At 40.4% G+C, this 21,367-nt stretch overlaps 1 protein-coding gene across 2 annotated transcripts in view; it reads right to left on the reverse strand.

The window, feature by feature from the left end:
- The window catches only part of NELL2 (neural EGFL like 2), a 648,388-nt gene that overhangs the window by 458,592 nt on the left and 168,429 nt on the right, over nucleotides 1–21,367 (reverse strand). The gene's annotated exons all lie outside the window — the stretch shown is intronic.

Consider the following 21,367-nt stretch of genomic DNA (forward strand, 5'->3'; position numbering starts at 1 on the left):
GAGTTCTCTACCCCTGCCTTTAAATTAGGGTATATTTTTATTGGCAACAAGGCTACCTATCCTATTTTGTCTATCTTTTTCACAGCACAGACTTCATACCCAGGTATTTAGACTGGTAGATGAATGCTTCACTATGGGGATCATTTTCAAAAAAAGATCCAAAAAAATGGCACAAAGTGGCATTTGGATGTTTTTCTTGCTAAAACATCCAAATCACTATTTTTAAAACCCATATTTTAGATGTCTTTCTAGGCTGGTCGTCCCCTGTTCATCTAAATTCCAAAGGGGGCATGTTTTGGGTGGGCTTAGGACAGGCTTAGGACTTGGATGCTTTGCAGTGATAATCAAACTTTTAACAAAACGACCAGGGCACCATTTAGATGTTTGAGGCTAGACCTGGTTTAAAAACAAATAAGAGTCAAAAAGGTATCCAAACTGACCAGATGACCATTGGAGAGATTAAGGCATGACTCCCCCCCCTTCCTTACTCCCCCAGTGGTCATCAACCCTCTCCCAACACAATATTGTGAAAGAAACAGTACATTCCAGCCTGTATTACAGCTTCAGATGGCCACACAGACACAAACATACACAGCTCAGCAGACATAGATACAGCTCAGCAGAGGAGGGGCACTCTAGGGAGTTCTGCAGTGGACATCACATTAAAAAGTCCCAGGTACGCATTTCACCATAACCTGCTTATATTGTATTGTGAGTCCTCCAACACCCATTCAATACCTATTGTACCTATATAAAGATGACACCTGTAGGCATGAGGGCTATTGTTGTGGTGTACTACCCCCTAGAATGTCCCTCTGGTCTGCCCAGATGTCTGTGGCCAGTTTGCTAATAATGCTGGCTGCTTGTGTGGGTTTTTCATTTAAACATTTTTGTATTCAAAAATAGCCCCAAAAGATAGATACACTAAGGGCCAAAACAGCTAGATGGGTCATTCTTGAAAATCTTAAATAATAAAATGCTAGCCCGCGCATGCGCAGTAGCAAAATGTGTTCCCTGATCCCTTTTCTGTCGGGATGTGGCCGCACGAGTGCGCATGCGCGCGTATTACCTCACAAAGGCGGAGAGCTCTGACACCAACGGCAGCGCCACTGAGATCGGGAAAGCATAGCACAGCCGGCGACTCCCCCCTCCCGCCCTCACTCACTGCCAAAACCACCACCTCCTCCTTCTCGCCGGCTCACCCGCTTTTAAATGCTGTCTTCTGTCCACTGCGGGCCGCCCTCTCTGACTACTTCCTGTTTCCGCTAGGGTTGGCCGCAGTGGATAGAAGACGCCGAAGCCAGCGACTGTAACTGCCGATCTCCGTTCCTCCGTGGGGGGGGGGGGGTCTGGGAGGAGAGGGATCGCGGGACCCGACTCATTTGCCGCCCCCCCTCTTCCCTTACCGCGGGCCTGACTGGCGATTTAAGCAGCGTGTCCAGCAATCTTCACACGCTGCTTCGGGCCCTTCTACTGCCCTGATTTGCTCCGAACGTGCCAGAGTAAATCAGGGCAGTAGAAGGACCCGAAGCAGCATGTGAAGACTGCTGACACACTGCTTAAATCGCCATGTGTAGTCGGGCCTGCGGGAAGGGAAAGGGGGTAGAGGAAACGCTAATGCAGGCACAGGGAACTGGTGTGGGGGGAGGGAAATGGAAGGGGGAGGGAATGCTGCTTTGGACAGACAGACAGAGGGAGGAAGGGAGACAGAAAGAAAAGAAGAAAGACGCAGGCAGGTGCACAGGGAACTGGTGTGGGGGGAGAAAAATGGAGGGGGAGGGAATGCTGCTTTGGACAGACAGACAGAGGGAGGAAGGGAGAAAGAAAATAAGACACAGGGGCAGGTGCACAGGGAACTGGTGTGGGGGAAGGGAAATGGAGGGGGAGGGAATGCTGCTTTGGACAGACAGACAGAGGGAGGAAGGGAGAAAGAAAAGAAGACAGGGGCAGGTGCACAGGGAACTGGTGTGGAGGGAGGGAAATGGAGGAGGAGGGAATGTGAAGGAAAGAGGTGCTGATGGACAGGGGGGAGGTAAAACAAAGGGAGAAGGCCTGCTGCTGCATAAGAAGAGCAGTGTAGGGGTGGTGGTGGACACAGGGGAGGTAAAAGGAAGGAAGAATGGACAGGGGGAGCAGGCAAGGGGTGGTGATGGACAACCAAGGAAAAAGAAAGACAGAAAGAAAGAAAGCGGCTAAGGAGAGAGAGAGAAAGAAATAAAGAGAGACACACACACATATATTCTAGAACCTGTTAATGTAACTAGTAAATAAATAAAAGATATCTTGCGGTTTTGAAAAATGGACATTTTCTCCACTTGATTTTTGAATGTCTTTCCCAAAACATCCAAACTCAGACTTAGACATCCTATCAAAAATGCCCCTCTAAGTCTTCTAATTAGGGCCTCCCAACACATTGCCCAATCAGTCTCCTAGAATATAGGCAGTTCCTTAATACCTTTATAAAATCTGTAGTCGCATTCTTTTCATCAAGCTCTTCTCATTCAAGGGCCTGAGAACTTAGCCTAAGTTTTCTACCTCTTTGTTTCTCCTGATTCATCCTGCTTCCTCTCCTACTCTCTGCAAATGATCTGGCTTTTTTCACACTTCTAATGGGTTTCAGGTGCTCAGTTACTTTTACATTTGTTCTGAATCCTTACTGCTTGCTCACTACATCTTCCAGACTGCATGCCTCCAATGAGCTCACTTCCTGCCAGTTCAGGACTATCAAGGATTACATTTCACAGAAGTACCATGAGTTTACTTTCTTTCAGAACTCATTATGCTCTCTTGAGCTCCATCGTGCACCACACTACTTTATAACCAATGGAATACTGCTGGTATTTAAAAGTCACAGTCCAAAAGGGGAAGGGCTTGCCTTGGGAACTGTATTCTCTATGGGGTTACATTCACAAAGAAGTTTTACAAATATGTACTGCATATATAATACAAATAATCAAAATATTTAAATGGTGAGGGAGCGACCTCAGTGTGGGGTTGTGAGCTCTGAAGACCTGCTTCACTGAGTCGTTCTAATGCTCTTAACACAACAGAGCCAGCACCCCTAAATAGGCCAGCCGCACACCACCATCATGCATGAGGATTATTAATATTAATGTTAATATTGTCCTAAGTTAACCAGGTAGCTGAGTGCTTCCTCTGAATATTGGCATTGCATATATAACTCCTGGTGGGCTTTAGCATGGGCTGTTCCAGCACTAACTGGATAGTGCCACAGGAATCTGCCTGAATAGCACCATCTGAGTATATACAGTAGCACAGAATATCTAGATTGGGTCTCAGGGGCAGTTATCCAGATAGCTAAGCAGAGAGCTCCCTTAAAAATTGACCTCTTAGTAGCTCCCCTTAAAAATATGTGTCTTTGAATATGCAGGCCCCTAAAATCTAAATAGGCATTTTGATGTTCAATAATTTTTATTGAATTGTAATAACAAAGATGTCACGGATACAATAATCATTGTATAAATATTATAAGAAGTACTTGTATAATTAGCTTCATACAACAATAACAGCAATAGCATGGATGTACAAAACAAGTAGTAACATGTGAATTGATTTAAGTTTCATGAGTGATTAATAGGGCTTTGAGATATTATAAAAGTGGCTCCCAGGCAGACCTTAAGAAATTGGAAGAGGGTGTTCAAATGGCAGATGGACAAATGCAAAGTGATGCACATTGGGAAGAATAATCCAAATTATAGTTACCAGATGCTAGGGTCCACCTTGGGGGTTAGTGCCCAAGAAAAAGATCTGGGTGTCATTGTAGACAATACAACGAAACCTTCTGCCTAATGTGTGGCGACGGCCAATAAAGCAAACAAGATGCTAGGAATTATTTAAAAAGAGATGGTTAACAAGACTAAGATTATAATGCCTCTGTAACACTCAATGGTGCAACCTCACCTAGAGTATTGCATTCAGTTCTGGTTACCTCATCTCAAGAAAGATATAGCAGAACTAGAAAAGGTTCAAAGAGGAATGACCAAGATGATAAAGGGGATGGAATTACTCTCATATGAAGAAATACTAAAAAGGTTAGTACTCTTCAGCTTGGAAAAGAGATGGCCCTTGGGGGGTGGGTGGGGATGCTCCTACTTTGTGGGGATATGGGGGCACTCCTACCTTAGGGGGTATGGGGATATAGTAGCCCCACATGAGGTCAGGTGCTTCTGTGGATGATTCATCGTGGCTGATTTAGCGATGTAATGACTGCTGAATTGGCTGTGATGAATCATCCTAGACCCACCCCAGATGTAGCCTCTCATCATGTTCTCATTATAATGTCCTTGGTAGTGGTGTTTGAAGTCTAGTATTTCCTGGTGGAAATGCTCATTTTGCTGCTTTGAGTCTCAAGATGAGCATCAAGGACATGGACTTTGAGAGACATCCTACAGTCCATTGTACTGTAATTCTTCACCAAATTCTCAACCAACTCCATGTAGTTTTCAGCCTTGTGGTTGCCCAGGAAGCCCGAAACCTCTGCGACAAAGCTGTTCCAATCTGCTTTCTCCTTCCTAGTTAGCTTCTTGGGAAATTCTTTGCACTCCAGGATCTTCTTTATCTGTAGTCTGATTAGGGAAGATGGCTTGAAGGTATTTGAAAGGTGCCAACTCTTTATCCGGAGCTCTGAAAAATTGTTTCATTAGGTCCAATTTGATGTGCAGTGGTACCATCAGCACCTTCTGGGGTTCCACCAGTGGTTCCCATTTGACATTTCTCCCCACAGAGAACTCAGTCTGCTAAGGCTAGCCCTGCCTTTGGTAGTATCTCTTTGTGACTCTACTGTCCCAAAGGCAGACAGAGCAGGGAAACTTGGTAAAACCGCCTTGGAGACCCATTAGGAATGCTACCATTTAGAAGTCTCCAATGACCTCCCAACCGTACTCATCATATGCCAAGGCATCTAGTAAGGTCTTGATGATGTTGTAATCCTTTTTGAGGTTCAATGATCGAGCCAGTGGAAGACACAGGTACTTGTTCCCATTATGGAGCAGCACAGCTTTGATGTTTCTAGATGAGTTGTCAATGAAGAGATGCCACTCTTTTGGGTTACAGGTGATTTCAATTGCTTCAAACTGACTGGTCACATTGTGGCAGAAGTAGAGCCCATCTTGATGGGTAAAGGTGGAAAAAGCTTGGTGACACTTCCTCTCATCTGTGACTTGCATACTTTCATCCAAGTTCCATTGCTTGAGCCTAGATGTCAAAAGGGCCCCTAAGTTTACTCAGCTTAGAATGTTCTACAAGAAAGGTAAATTTCAAAATATAAATGTCCTGGTCACAAAAGTAAAGTTCAAGGGGAATGATAGCCATTTTCTATACTTTTGTGACATAGACAATTAAGAAAGAACACAAAGGGCCTGATTCTGAAAATGGCGCCTGCAAAACAGGCACCTACCACATGTCAATCACTGGTAGGCACCATTCCAGAATCACGTCTATTTTCTTCTACAGGTACCTTAAATGTAAGCCATCATTTTACAAGCCCACATTTAAGGCGTCTGACTCGCACCTATGAGAAGCACCTAGATACGCCTACGGATACCTAAGGCCACTTCCGGCATAAGCCAACCTACACTAGCCTTAGGCATCCATAAGTGTGCCTAGACATCTCTGTACATGCACAAACAATGTAGGCGTCCTTCAGCCCATTGATTTTTTAAATAACGTGCGTCCTGATTGGGAAACTGATTGGGAAACGTGCGCCTACAATCGGGACACTGTTTTTAGAATCGGGCTCTTATTACCCAGGAACAAAAATAAAACATTTTCTTATATAGTATATTCATCTTTTCCTAAAATAGCAACCATCACAACAGCATCAACTGAAGAGATATTCAGGGCTGAAAAAAGATATTCACTCTGGCTTAAATAAAGTTGTTTAAGGATGAGCTTAATCTGGAACCACTATAAACATGTCATTACTGCCCTCTTCTCTGCCCCTGAACCTATCCATGACGGAGTTATTTACCCACCAACTCATTCAGATGCTATTCAACTCCCAGCAGCTTCCACACTGAACATATTCATTTCTGCTAAAGATAAGTATAAGTGATCAGATCCCTTTTGCCACACCACTCGTAATATGTTCTGTGGAAAATGAAGGCTGGATCATTCCATTTTCTGTCTTTTTACTCTCATGACCTATACACATAGAAAATAGGACAGAGGCAGCAGCCATTCCTGCCAATCCCCCTCCCTTCCTCAGCCCCGAAGCAGCAGTAGCAGCCATTCCTGACAAACCCCCCCTTACCAAAGCAGTAACAGCAACTGCTGAACAGAAGTGCCATAAACAGGTTGCTTCCAGCCAGCCCCGGCAGGGCCTTTCCTTTGCCACGTCAATTCTGACATGGCAGAAGAAAGGCCCTGACGGACTTGGCTGGAAGCAGCCTGTTTACGGTGCTTCTATTAAAAAATATTTTGACCCTTTATCTTATAGACTACTGGTTCAGTCATTGGTTTTATCTATATTGGACTACTGTAATATCATTTACTTGGGTATTCCTAAAAAAAACTGTGAGAAAATTAAGAATAGTGCAGAATACGGCTGTCCGTTTAATATTTGGATTGAAGAAAAGTGATCATGTTAGTCCCTACTACAGACTGTTGCACTGGTTGCCAGTGAAGGCACGAATAATGTTCAAGTTCTCTTGTATTTGTTTTAAGCTGGTTTGGGGAATGGCCCCTACCTACCTTTTACCTCATTTCGTGCTATACATCCCCACTAGGATAACCAGAAATCTTTTTGCCTATCCAAGGATCACTGGTTGTAAATACAGGTCTTTTCTGGATAGAACTTTCAAGTTTCAAGCAAGCAAACAGCAGTCTTGATCAGGCAATTACATCAATGGAGCCAGGTTGACTTATAGCGCATTTCGGAAAGAAATTAAGACTGCATTGTTTGACAGATTTATCTCCTAATCAGAAATCATTTTAAAATTAATAATTCTATACTGATTATTTTTTAGAAATATGTTGTATTTTTGCTATTTGTATTCTTTAATTCGCTGATTATCCAGTTCTCTTCAGTGTAAACCGCCTAGAAATCATAAGATTGTGGCGGAATAGAAAAATAAAGTTGTTATTATTATTATTATTCACCAGCTGCCACTACTACTTCAAAAAGGGAGGTTGGGGGATTGTCAGGATTGACTGATGCTGCTACTTTGGGGCCGAGGGCCAGGGATTGGCAGGATTAGCTGCCGCTGCTGCCTTAGTCTTGGAGGGAGGGGTGTGTCAGGAATGGCTGCCTGCTGCTACAGTATCTTTTTATAGTAACTCAATTAACCAGAAAAATAGTTATATGGCATCCACCAATCCCCATGGGTTTTGGATAGCTGAAAGTCTACTGTATATGATTTAGGTAGCCTATTGCACTCATTTTTATAAAAGCACTTTAGCAGAACCTACCTATTAAATGCCAACACTTTCCTTAGAATTACATACCATGTTTCTCCAAAAATAAGATAGTGTCTTATATTAATTTTGGAACCAAAAAATGCACTAGGGCTTACTTTTGGGGATGTCTTATTTTTTTCAGGTATAACAATTATCTCTCCCTTCCTCTCCCACCCCAATTCTTCGTCTTTCCTTTCTCGCCCCCCCTCCCATGTGCAGCATCTTTCCTCCCCTCACCCATCCCCTTGTGCAGCATTTTTCTGCCCCTCCTTCCCATCCCCCTGTGCAGCAGAACCCCACTGACTCTCCCACCGTGAGACTTGACATACCTCCGCTCCAAGGCCTCCTATAGCAGCAGGGGTGGGGGTTGCTGAATCAACGAATCCAATTTTTTCAGCAAATCAAACAGTACTAGTGTCAGGGATAGAGTCAGGGAGTGTTGGGGACATTTGGGAGGGGGGCCTTTGGGGGTCGATCTTAACTAGGGCTTATTTTTGGGGTAGGGCTTATATTAGGAGCATCTTTAAAAATCATGCTAGGGCTTATTTTTGGGATAGGTCTTATTTTCAGGGAAACAGGGTAGTAACACAGGAATCAATATTGAACCAGCAGAAGTCATCAACTTTTAAGCTACTGATTGTTGTGGGCAGAACTCAGCCTGGATATTCAATGCTAGAACATACCTGGCTTCCTGCACTGAATATCTGGGTATTTGCAGTCACCTGGAAGTTAATTAGGCACCAGCCAATATTGAGACATATGCCCAATTAACTCGATGGCTAAAATTAAAACAGACTTTTCTGTCCTAATTTTATCTATGTAGCCAGTGAGTGGACTGAGCATTGCCACTAAGTGGTTAAGTACCAGCTCTGCCCAAGCTCTGCTGCCGGACTGGTTAAATGCCACTAAATATCTAGGGTGCTTAACCAGGCAGGTGCCTTATCATTCTCAACTCTCCTTGACCTAAGCCAAGAACTCAGCCTAACAAGAGGACTCTTGCCTTGCTCCTTATTTATTTATTCAAAAGATTTCTATTCTGCACTACCTTTCTATGCAGTTCACAAAAACAAATACATAAAAGTGGATAACAAAACAAAATAACACAACAATTAAAACCTATCCTTAAATTAATCCAGTATCATTTGTTGAAGTTCAGGCAACATATCATGCAGTCAATACTTTACCCTAAAAGCTTTTTCAAATGAAAAGAAAGATCTTAAAATTCTTTTTAAAATCATCAAGTTTCCTAATTGCTCGCAACTGAGATGGAAATGCATTATATAACAAAGAACCAGCAATATAAAAACTAGATCTATACTCATCCTGAGAAACAGTTTGAAAAGAAGGAACATCCAACACATTTTTAGACTTTGATTGCAATGATCGAGATGGCTGATAGATGAAGCTACTACTACTGAAATTTGATCAATTGCCACCTCAAACACCAATAGAAGGATTTTAAATTGAATCTGAAATTCAGCAGGTAACCAACGCAATCTCTTGAAAACAGGTGAAATATGTTTAGATCTTGATAACCTGCATAAAACTCCCGTAGTTGCATTTTAGGCAATCTGCAGGCTCCATAGTACTTTCTTTGGTACGCATAACTATTGCAAAAGTCAACGTTGAGGATAATAATACTTTGTATCACTAATCTGAAATTCCATTCACTAAGATAATCTTTCAACCATCTTAACAACTTTCGTTTTGAGAAAACAACCCAAACCATTTTCTGAACTTGATTTTTCATTGTCAGAGCTGGATCAAGAAAAACACCAAGATACAAGGGGAGGGAATATTTGATGTGTATTAGTTTTTGATAGAATATTAAGTGATGTTAAAGCGTAAAGTGATTATATCTTATGTTGCACTTATTGAAATTTTAAAAATGAATTAAGAATATAAAAGAAAAAAAAAGAAAAACATCAAGGTCCAGATTCTGTACTGGGCGCCTAAAAAAGATAGGCACCTAAAGTTAGATGCTTATTGCAAGTCAATCATACTTAGGCGCCCATTACAGAATCGTTCTTAGCGGCGCCTAACTTAAAACTTAGGTGCCTCTAATATAGGCCAGAGTTTTAAAGGCCTACTTTATACCTAGCGGCACCTACATCTTTTTCCACCCCTTAACTCGCCTACTTTGGCGTTAGGCGCTGCGGTCGCCATGCAATAGATGCCTATCTATTGTTGAATCGCACCTAAGAAGATAAGCACTTATCTTCCAATTATTTTTTTTTCCAATTACGAGCTTGTTAAAGTTCATTATTGAAGCTAGTTTACTAATTAAGTTAGGTGCCTATTTATTTAAGCGCCTAATCATAGGCACCGCCTATAGAATTTCCCCAGAAGTGAATGCATATTTGTGGGCATTAAGATAATTTCACCACCTAATGAAAATGAGGGAGAAACATCTACCATGAACCCTCTCATTCTATAGGCACTGCACCTTTGTAAATATGAGCACCATCATCCTCCTCACCTAGCCTGCAAATCTTTCTACCTCTATCTGTGTCCATATCTCTGCATCTTTGTAACAAGGAATTATGGCATCCTTTGTTATCCTGCCTACTAGATGTTTCACTACCTTCCACATCTTGGAGCACCTTCTTTGAATAGTATGCACAGTTGGCAGTAAACAGCATCATCTTATGGTCATATCTACAAATATTATGTTATGTTATATTATGAATAAACCCTGAGGCAGCAGTACAACAATTTATACCACGAAATGCTGACTGCGTTGGTGAAGAAAGAAGCGACTATCATTGTTTATACCAGAGAAGGAGGCATGAGAGAACGCACAATGAAGTAATTTGAGAGCATATACTAGACTGCTAGGAAAAATACAGAGTTCCAGAAAAAACTAATGTGCTACACCCAAACCAAACAGGATTTCGATTAAACCATTCTACTGAACATTCCTTAATCGGCTTAACAACATCAATTCTATACCATTTAGATCATCATACTTCTGTCATACTGATTTCTCTTGATTTATCGTCTGCTTTTGACACTATTGACCATGACCTCTTAATAAATAGAATTCAATCAATTGGGATAGTAGACCAAGTCTTACTCTGGTTCCAGTCATATTTTGATCACCGCACATCAAGCGTCTCTTTCAATGATACTACTTCCAATAGTTTTTCCCTTCCGTATGGAATCCCACAAGGTTCAATACTCTCGCCGATTTTATTTAACATTTTCCTAGCACCACTGTTGACACTCTGCCAGTCTATTGGATTTACAGTTTATGCGTATGCAGACTATATCCAATTATTACATCCTGTTAACACCAAAAACCCGCAAGAAATAATATCAATAAATGAGAAATTACATCAAATTTATCAATGGCTCGAAACCAATAGACTCGCTTTAAACATTCAAAAATCAAATCTTATGTTCTTTCCCTGGAAAGATGGTGAAATTCTTTCCTCTCCTATAACTATTAAAGGCATTTCATTAAAAATGAATAATAATATCAGAATACTTGGAGTTACCTTTGACAATAAATTGTCCTTTCACGAACATATAAGTCAAGTTGTAAGATCTACTTTTTATAGACTTCGTCAGATCCGATCGATATCCAAATTTTTATGTTCAAAATCATTGAATATCTTAATTCATTCACTTGTAGTCTCTAAATTAGATTACTGTAATGCACTATTTACAGGCTTGTCACAGAAAGAAATTAAACGATTACAAATAATCCAGAACGCCGCTATTAAATTAATCTATAAGGCAAAAAAATTCGATCATGTCACGCCCCTACTTAAGAAAGCCCACTGGCTCCCAGTAGCACATAGAATAGTATTTAAACAATGTTTACTTATTTTTAAAGCTTTAGAACACAAAACTCCAGCCTTTATATTTAGACTTTTAATACCCTACACTACCTCTAGATCTCTTAGATCTCAAGATCAGCAACTTTTAGCAATTCCCTCTCTAAAAGTTATTAACACAAGGCGTAACACTATTTTTTCCATAACAGCCCCTCAAGCTTGGAATAATCTACCATTATACATAAGACAGGAAAAAAACTCAACAAAATTTAAGTCAGAACTTAAAAGTTTTCTATATATTGACGCCTTTAATAACTAATTCCTCTCTTTTTTTTCTTTCCGCATTCTTAACTTAAAAGGTCAATTGTCTTTGTCCCCCCTCCTATCGTTTTTCCCCTGAATTTAATTAAATATTTTAAATTCGAATTATAATTATATTATTGAATGTAACCATTAAATAATTTTCCCTTATGTTTCACTCTACCCTATTTAAATTACCTTTAAACGTAATGTTATATGTGTTATTTGTATTTTAGATAATTGTTTGTTTAATTTAATAACTGCAAGTATGTTACCAACTATTTTATTTGTACATCGCCTTGAATTTTGAATAGGCGATAAATCAAAAATACCTAATAAACTTGGAAACTTGGAAACTTGGATAAGTACAACATATTTTGGATTTCCTTTACTCTGACAATTTTTCTCGTATCTGAGTTTCACTAAATTCAGCAAAGAAAAGAAAGAAATTGACTTTGTAGTAGGTAGAAAACAAAGTAGAAAACAGAACCCTGCTACATAATTCTCCTAGATATAATATCCAAGAGAAAAGAAAATATAGAAACAATAAATTTAAAGAGAAAATTAAAAGAAAAGCATGGTGTAGCAGAGTAGGTAAGCTGGTGTTTTTTGCCGATGATTAAAATCAGGAGCAAGTACAGAGATCATATACAGACACCAGATGGTGTATGTGCTCCAGATCCGAGGCTTTTTTCCACCAAAAAACAGGTGAATTTAACCATATGAAATAGAGGAGTATAATATTACAAGTATAGCAATATTTTAAAAATATACTAGATTTGTATCCTGATTTAGTGGCACTGTTATTATACAGTGGTTAGTGGAAGTGTTTTTAGTAAGTCTAAATAATTTAAACCACTGCTTGTGAATTGAATTAAGTTTGCTGAACCTTGAAGAACTCCACAACCAACCTCCCAGGGAGATGATAGAGTTCCTTTCTTGACCTTATAGCTTTGGGAAGAAAGAAAACCAATTTAAAACCCTGGCCTAAATACCCATTTCATTCAATATTGTTAATATAAGGTTATCTCATGTTCCTATTAGACGGATGCCACTAATTTATTGCCAAGAAATCGAGCTTCTATTTTCCACATAGTTCCAAGGGTTTTAGCTGAAATGACATATTTAAATATATAACACCCATGCCTCTCCACCATAGCAAGGTATGTTTAGCTGCACAGGGTGTAAGGGGAGCCAGGGCACCATAATTGCCCTCCATCCATTGCCTTCCTTGCTTCACTGCAACTTAGTGAGCAAGGTGGGATCACTAGGGGGCAGGTTGCACAAGACACATTTCCAGCTCAGGACACTTCTGCAGATAAGGCTCCATTTTCCACCCGTCTTCCTTTGTTGTACTGTGTTGATGTGTTCAGTGCTGTTATGCTAAGATATCTGGAAAGGAATTATAAGTCTCATATACAAGTAAATGAGGCAACCAATGTCAAGAGACAGGTTATTCCAACCCAGCATATCTGCTTCTACAGTGTGAAACACTATTCAGTGACAGCACATCGGATTTAATAGCGTAAGTTGCATGTATTATTGGGCCTATTGTAACCTGTGTTGGGTATCAGGTTTTATTTTCTGAAGCGAGGCATAAGGGATGAGAAATTAAGTTACTCAAGGAAGGCTGCAAATTGCAATGGTGAATAGATCCCAATGCCTTTATCCTACAATTACTATTCAATCACACACCAATCAGCCAGCAGGTCACAGACAGAAAAATAGAGCAAGTAAAAATTCTCCTATAAGTTACTTATCATTAGACTATGTTCGAGTGACTTGCTGAAATGTTCAGCTTCCCTTTCCAAAGGAGAACAATATACTGTGCTTCAAGAGGTTTATCAATTGAGCAGAATCCTGTAACAGAACAATGTGCTCTGTATTATGCATAACTGCTAACTGCATTCTCCAGCACTTATACCTGCTGTTTTGCCATTTCCATTTTTCATGATCCACATTAAAGCGGTGCATCATAACCTGGGATTCTGAATGAAGTGTAAGGATGTGGGTCCAAGCAAACTGTTTCTCAAACAGATATGAAAAAGCAAAGATAGTGCTGCAGCAGAGAATAAAACCAGGTAGATAGGAGGAGACTACATGGAAAACAGCAAGAAACATTTAGAAGTGGGACGCTTCGACAAAGTTGGTAATCAGAAAGGGGTTTCAGAACTGGCTTTTTTAATTAAAACTTTACTGAATTTTAAATAATGGCAGTGCATTACAAAAATTATAACATGAAAAACTTGCATAAATTGCATCTTAATACACAAACTATAATGAAACAACCATTTTCCCCCCTATCATTCAATTATTCATACCTTAAATCCTATTTTATTACAAAAATAAACTCATATATTTAAACCTTCAAAATGTCCCTCCCTCCCCTGCCCCCACCCTGGATGTTTAAGGAAATCTAAGAAAGAAAAGCAACAATTACACTATCATTATTTGTTAACAAATGCAGTTAATGGGCTCCATATTTTATTAAACGTATTACTCAAACCTAAGCATTCCGCGTTCATTCTTTCATATTTATATGTATTGCACACACTTGCCCACCAGAATGTGTAATTAAGTCTATCATGACATTTCCAATTTTTTGTGATCATTTGAATGGCTATTGCTGTCAAAATAAAAAAAACGGCTTTTATATTTATCCAACACAGGCTTTACCTGTAATAATGTGCTGCAAATTATAACTTCATACGACAAAGGAATAGATGACTCTAATATAAGATTAATTTGTCCCCATATAGACCTCCAGAAACTAAGTATCACTGGACAAAAATATAACAGATGATCTAATGTCCCAATATTAATATGACAATGCCAGCATCTATTAGAATTTGAGTTATCAATTTTTTGTAATCGAACTGGGGTCCAAAAAATCCTATGCATCAGAAATAATCATGTTTGTCTCATAGATGCTGATGCTGTGCATTTTAACCTCCAAGACCAAATTTGTGGCCATCGAGATGCAGAAATATACTGTTTTATCTCAATATTCCAAATGTCTCTAAGACTATTTTTTGGCTTTTTATTTAAAAATTCCAAAATTAATTTTTACCACTGAGCGGCCTGATGTCCTACTAAATCTGTCTGATAGCAAAGGATTTGCAAGCTACAATAAGTTTTTAAATTTTTCCATTCAGGGAACCCACTCTGAATAGCCTGCTTCAACTGCAATGATCTATAATGTTGAGAATTTAAAATACCAAATGCTTGTTGCAGCCGTAAAAACTCAAGCAACTTCTCATTAGATATAACATCATCTAATGTCCGAATTCCTGCTTGCATCCAATTCTTCCAGGCAATTCCAGTACTGCCCACTTGTATCTTGGAGTTTAACCATAAGGACTGTAAAGTAGATTTTATTATAGGAACATCTGTTAATTTATCAATAAATTTAATTGTTTTCCAGAATTGGCTTTTAGAGTTGGGTTTTGGCCAGGTACTAGTGACCTGGATCGGCCACTATGAAAACGGATTACTGGCTTGATGGACAATTGGTCTGGCCCAGTAAGGCTATTCTTATGTTCTAAATCAGGCAAGGTTCAGATCTCCCAGCTCTTAGATGTGGCATGGTTCATTGTTTTCACAAAACAAGCCAAATTTGAGCAGATTCATGCCTTCCTTTTTTCATATCCTGATGATGAATCATCAGTGGTGCCTTCTCCATCTCCAGGCTCCTCTTACCCGCCTTTTCCCCCGTTTCTGTTCTTCACCCTCGTCCTCCCGATTCAGTATGCGTTATAGATTGAGAAAAGTGGGACTGAGGGGCACGAGCAGGTAAGCAGCACAGAAAAGGAGGAAACAAATGAAAAAACAGACATAAGCATAGGCACCAGCTCTATTGGGGCCTGAGCATCCCCAATATTTTTCCTTGTAAGTCTGGAAATCTGGGGCAGCAAAGTTCCATGCTGCAGAGCTTCAAGAAAAAATCAGGAAGGAAGTGCTTCTATATCCTGCCTCCCCCTGCAGCTTGCCCAATAGAATACAGGGGAGGAAGGAGTTGCTGTAACAGCTACCAATGGGGAAGGCAAGTGCAACAGACTGACACTGATAAAAGGACAGGCAGATTCAGATAACTTTATTAAATTAAATTTATTAGCATGACAATATACCTCAAGTTTCAAGTTTATTTTATTTTGATATACCGCCTATTGACATATTGTTGAGGGGCTTAATCAATACATATAATAGACATAGACTTGGCACATGAGATAGGAGGGAGATACTAGTTACACTTGAATATAAAAAAGGAAGTGAGTCAATTGGAAGGGAGACTGTGTCTGAGAAGTATGGGAAAAAATTGTAGGAGAATTAAGTAGCAAAATCATCTTTAAATAGAAAAGCTTTAAGATGGGATTTACTTAGGGTAAAGTTAATTAGGGCAAAGTTACAGAGGGTGTTTTCTTTCCTAAGGTAAGTGGGAAGGGCACTCCATAAACTGGGGGCTGTAACAGAAAAGATTGTTTTCCGGGAAGTGTCGTAGAATATGTGACAAATCAAGGGGTCTGATAGAAGATTTTGTTTGGCAGAACATAGAGATCTAGAGGATGAGTATGGTATTAGCATACGATCAGTAAATGCTGGGGTGTGTTCAGATCTAGTTTTAAATGTAAGCAAGAAAATCTTGTATGTTATCCTATGGGTGACGGGGAGACAATGGGCATTTTGAAGAAGTAGAGTGACGTGGTCATATTGTTTTTTCTTGTGAGCTGAGCCTGAGAATTGTAGCTTATTTAAAGGGAAGCCTGAAAGTTGATAATTCTTGGATAGCAGGCTGAGCATGGTTGAAGCCTGAGTTGATTTAGGTCATGGCAATGCTTGAGAGAGTCCAGAGAAGAGCAACTAAACTGATTAAGGGTATGGAAAACCTTACATACACTGACAGACTGAAGAAGCTGGGGTTGTTCTCCCTGGAAAAGCGGAGACTCAGAGGAGATATGATAGAGACCTTCAAGATCCTGAGGGGCATCGAAAAGGTTGACAAGGATAGATTTTTCAATTTGAAAGAAACCACAAGAACAAGGGGTCACTCGATGAAATTGAAGGGGGACAGGTTTAAAACAAACGCAAGGAAAATTCTTCTTCACACAGAGGGTGGTGGACACATGGAACACCCTTCCGGAGGCCGTGATAAGAAATAGCACAGTACAGGGTTTCAAGGATGACCTGGATAGGTTCCTGGAGGACAAAGGGATTGAGGGGTACAGATAAGAGCAGTGGAAAGTTTAGAGATAAGTGTTGAGGTAGGCATAAAATTAGTCAAGGACCGCAGATCAGGCAATATGCCTGATGGGCCACCATGTGAGCGGACCGCCGGGCTAGATGGACCTCTGGTCTGCCCCGGCGGAGGCGACTACTTATGTACTTATGTAGGTCTGTAAGTTTCCTTTATGCAGCTGAAACTCTGAAGACTAAGAAGACAGACAAAATTCCTGAGAGCCTGAACAAGGAGAAAAAAGAAAGCCAACCAACGCAAAGAAAAGAAACTTGAAGATAAGTTTTAATTTTTGTGCACATATATATATGGAACATTCAATTTTAATTTTTTTTTTTTTAATTTATCAATTTTTTAAACTGTATTTATGCTAGATATGTGAGCTGGATCCAGTTAGAGCTATTTTTTTTAGATAAAAATATAATTATAAAACCAAACTAATTGTCCTGTTATTTATTTAATATATGTTATTTATTATATATTAAAGTAAGATTTTATCACACACTGAGGCTACTTTTAACACTCGTGTAAATACTTACTGAGTTTCCCATTTCCCTTCCCTATTTAATTGTGCCCACGCTCCTCAGAGTGAAGTACTGCTTGAGGTAGCGGCCTGTTTAGTAACTACAACAATTAAAGGTAAAGTAAGGCAGGGCTTCCGCTCTGAGGGGTGTAGTTACAGTAATATTGAGGGAGAGCATGTTTTCTGTAAGCCAGTGTTTATTTTGTCTAGTTTGTGAGAAATATCCTGTATATCGCTAGCTACATTTGGTTGAATTGAGTGTATGAGTTCTGTTCAATCTATTTCTAGTACCACTTCTGACCCTAGCCCAATTCATAGGCTTCACAGTCTACACATATGCAGACGATAAACCGTCTGCATATGTGTAGACTGTGAAGCCTATGGATTGGGCTAGGGTCAGAAGTGGTACTAGAAATAGATTGAACAGAATGGGTGAAAGGATTGACCCTTATAGGACTCCAAAGTTTTGTGAATAAGGTGCTGATGTAGAATTTGCATAATTCGCCTGCTAGGTGCGATCAAAAATTAGGAGGTAAACCACTCAAGGGCTTTACCTGTTATTCCTATGGATTGTAGTCTATCTAGAAATATTGAGTGGTTTATAGTATCAAAGGCTGCTGTAAGATCTAATGAGATAAGTATTACAGATTTCCGATGGTCCAGGAAGTATTTTATAGATGTTGTAAAACCTATTAATGAATGTTCTGTACAACGATGAGGTCTGAATCCCATTTGATTTGGGTGAAAAATGTTGTTTTGGTTGTTTTGGGGTTTTTTTTGATGGGTTTGAAATATGCAATGAATCTGCTTAGGAGGTATGAATAGGGTTACCAGACATCCAGGAAAACCCAGAAATGTCCTCTTTTTAGAGGACTTTCTGGGTGCCTGGATGGACTTTCCAAAACATAGTAGTTTGTCCAGATTTTGGAAGCCTGACCTCCCAGCCGTGTCTGGAGGGCCTCTTAGTATGCGCGGATGACATGCGCATGCATCCATGCATGCTCGGAGGACATCCAGATGCAGCCCGGAGGTCAGAAAAGAAAGACAATGTTTTGTGGAGGCAGGGCTAGAGATGAAACAGGGTGGGGCTGGAGCAGAACAAGGTAGGGCTGGGGCAGAATGGGGCGGTGCCATGTATCTGGGTTTCTCCATGCAAAAATATGGTAATCCTAGGTATGAGGGATGAGTAAACCTATCTGTAGGGAAGTACACTGGCCAATGTGGTATGAGAGGGAACCTAATGTAGGGAGGAATTAGTAGGGAGCAAGGCAAGTTAGGTTAGGAGGAGGTAGAAAGTGGATAAGTATAAAAATGAGGGGGGGGGATGATATTTAGCATCCTACCCTAAAACAAAAGTCAAACTTCAATGGGAGAAAGAAGTGAAGGAAAAACAAAATGAGAGAAGGAAGAAAACATTAAGATGGGGAGGGACCAAGAAAGAAGTGGGGATGGTCTGAGAGAAAAGAAAGTATATCGTGTACACAGGTTACATAGGGAAAAGGGACTATTGATGACTGGCTGGGAGGTGGCAGATATGCCAGGGTAGCCTAAGGCAGTGATTCCCAACCCTGTCCTGGAGGAACACCAGGCCAATTGGGTTTTCAGGCTAGCCCTAATGAATATGCATGAAGCAAATTTGCATGCCTATCACTTCCATCATATGCAAATCTCTCTCATGCATATTCATTAGGGCTAGCCTGAAAACCCGATTGGCCTGGTGTTCCTCCAGGACAGGGTTGGGAATCACTGGCCTAAGGTATAGCATAAGTGTGGTGTAGATGGGCTTGGAACAGGATGATAAACTGGGCGATGAGTTGGGGTTGGGGAGGAAGAGAGAACAGTGGGACTTGCAGTGCTACTCCTAGCATTTCTTTTACCCACAAGTCTCCCTGTGTGGCATCACTTGCTGTGCTCTTCCTTTAAAGACAACCTGACCCACTCTATCAAAAAGGAACTTGATTTCTTCATATAGTTAAGTTTTGATATGGGTTAGCTCACTTTAAAAGAGAGATTTTTAATAGTAGAGCATCCAATTTGCCCCAGAATTTATATACTACCAAAGATATAAAATTTTCTTATACCACCTCCAGGCAAGCCTATAGGAGCAGCAGCAACTTATTCACTTTTAGAGCTTATTTCATATTTTATTGATACTCTTTTGAGACCATTTGTACCAAAGATCAAATTGCATGTGAAATTTGTCATAAGGCGAATCAAAAATTAAAGGCAATTGTTACATTATGCAATAACCGGAACAAGAGCTAGCAAAATGCAACATATGTACTCGTACATTGCCTGTTGGATAGTTTGTCCATGCACAGTCAGTGCTTGGCCTTTAATCATGTAGCAGCCACAAGGTAAGAAACATGGATGCTCCACTGTAAGATTACAGAACAAGTGAAGAGTACTTGCCACGTAAGAGCACAACAAACTGAAAGAAGCAAGGGAGATATCTTAAACAACCAAAACAGGATCTTGGTTTAAAAAAAGTCCCAAAATGGGACATTTATTGTTAAAATATTTATTATTAAAATGTCCCAACAAGGGTCCGAGTTTTGGCATCAACAGATGCCTTCATCAGGGGACACTGAAAATATGTAAAACATAGATAAACATACTTGTAGATACAATCAAATAACATCAAATAATGGCTAAAACAATAAAAGAATTAGGAACATAAGATATAAAAACATTGCATGTATTATAATTAGCACATGGGTTTCCCACACATTGAGGCTACTTTTAGCACAACTATAAAAAAATGGCCATATTTTCTATTTGAGCAATAATAGCCACACACTAATCTTCCCATTAGCACATGAGCCCTTAACTACACCTATTTTGTAGGGGTTAGGGCGCATACACTAACCACATGCTAATCAGTTAGTACTAAAGCTTAGCACATGCTAACAGAATTAGCATGCACTAACTGCTAAGATGCCCATTTTATACCTATGGAATTACATACCATGCACTAATTCTATTAGCGTGTTCTAAGCTGTAGTATGTCACAACCCTAGCCCTAAAGCTAAGCTTGTGCCAGGGAAGTCTTCTGCTAATCCCAACATTACCCTAAAGAGGGCCAATCAATGTGACCAGGTAAACTTTAATGCTCAGCTAGGAGCAGAGTTTCAATTGAGACACCAAGTTTCTGAGCCCTGGGGAGGGCAGGAAGAATGTGAGAACAGCCTAGAGCAGCAGGAGGGGCATCGCCTAAAGGAACAGCCTAGGAACCAAACTCCTAGGACAGGTAGTGCACAGCTGCAAGCACGGATTAAAGCCCCAAGGAAAACCCAGTGTAAGCAGCAAGCTGCCCTTACCCCTTGCAGGTTAGGGCGTGGTCAGCTGCACACTTTAGAGGCTGCACTAAGGAAGACTAAGTCAGTCTACCCGGGGTCAGCCCAGGAAGGAGGATCCCAGGACCGGGCTCCTGACTCAGCCCTAGGACAGGACGTTAAAATGCCAGAGGCAGCTCCTGTCCCTGAAGCCAGCCAAACAGCCAGCACTGAACCAATGGAGTTTATGGATACTGCCTTGGAACCTGAGGACACAGTTATGGATGAAAGTTAAGTGCAATAACTTTACTTTTTTCTGTGTTTGAAATTTTGGAGATTTTTGTTTTGGAATGCCTGCAAGCACCAGTTTAAAGCCAAGTGAGCAGTGCTGAGCTCACGGCTACAAGGGTGCCTGTTTCTGTGGGACATTGAAGCAAGATTGATTTTGTTGGGCAATTTTTCAGTTTTGCCTTTTTGTGGTTTGGGACTTGCATTTGCTGACTGAGTGAAGGACTAGTAACGGGGAGAATCCACCAACCATCCTCGGGTTGGGATTGTGGGGCCAATTTTGGCAAGCTGACTAAAAGCTAATTTGAGGTGGATTCAGCTACTCCCTTCCACCACCAGTGTGCTTAGCTGGTTGGGCAGGCCTGTTACAAACCAGGCCTCTGCAACATTGCTCTCAAGCCTAGGAGCAACCTTTTGAAAGACTCATTTAAATCTGGACAATTATGATAGCTGTATGTTGTTTTTCTTTACCTGCTCAGATATTGGGATTATTGGAGCTGAGCTATTAGGTATTGCTTGGGACACTTACCTGTTTGTACCTGACGAGAAGGTG

This window comes from Geotrypetes seraphini, chromosome 9 (assembly GCF_902459505.1).
Source record: "Geotrypetes seraphini chromosome 9, aGeoSer1.1, whole genome shotgun sequence".
Lineage (NCBI taxonomy): Eukaryota > Metazoa > Chordata > Amphibia > Gymnophiona > Dermophiidae > Geotrypetes > Geotrypetes seraphini.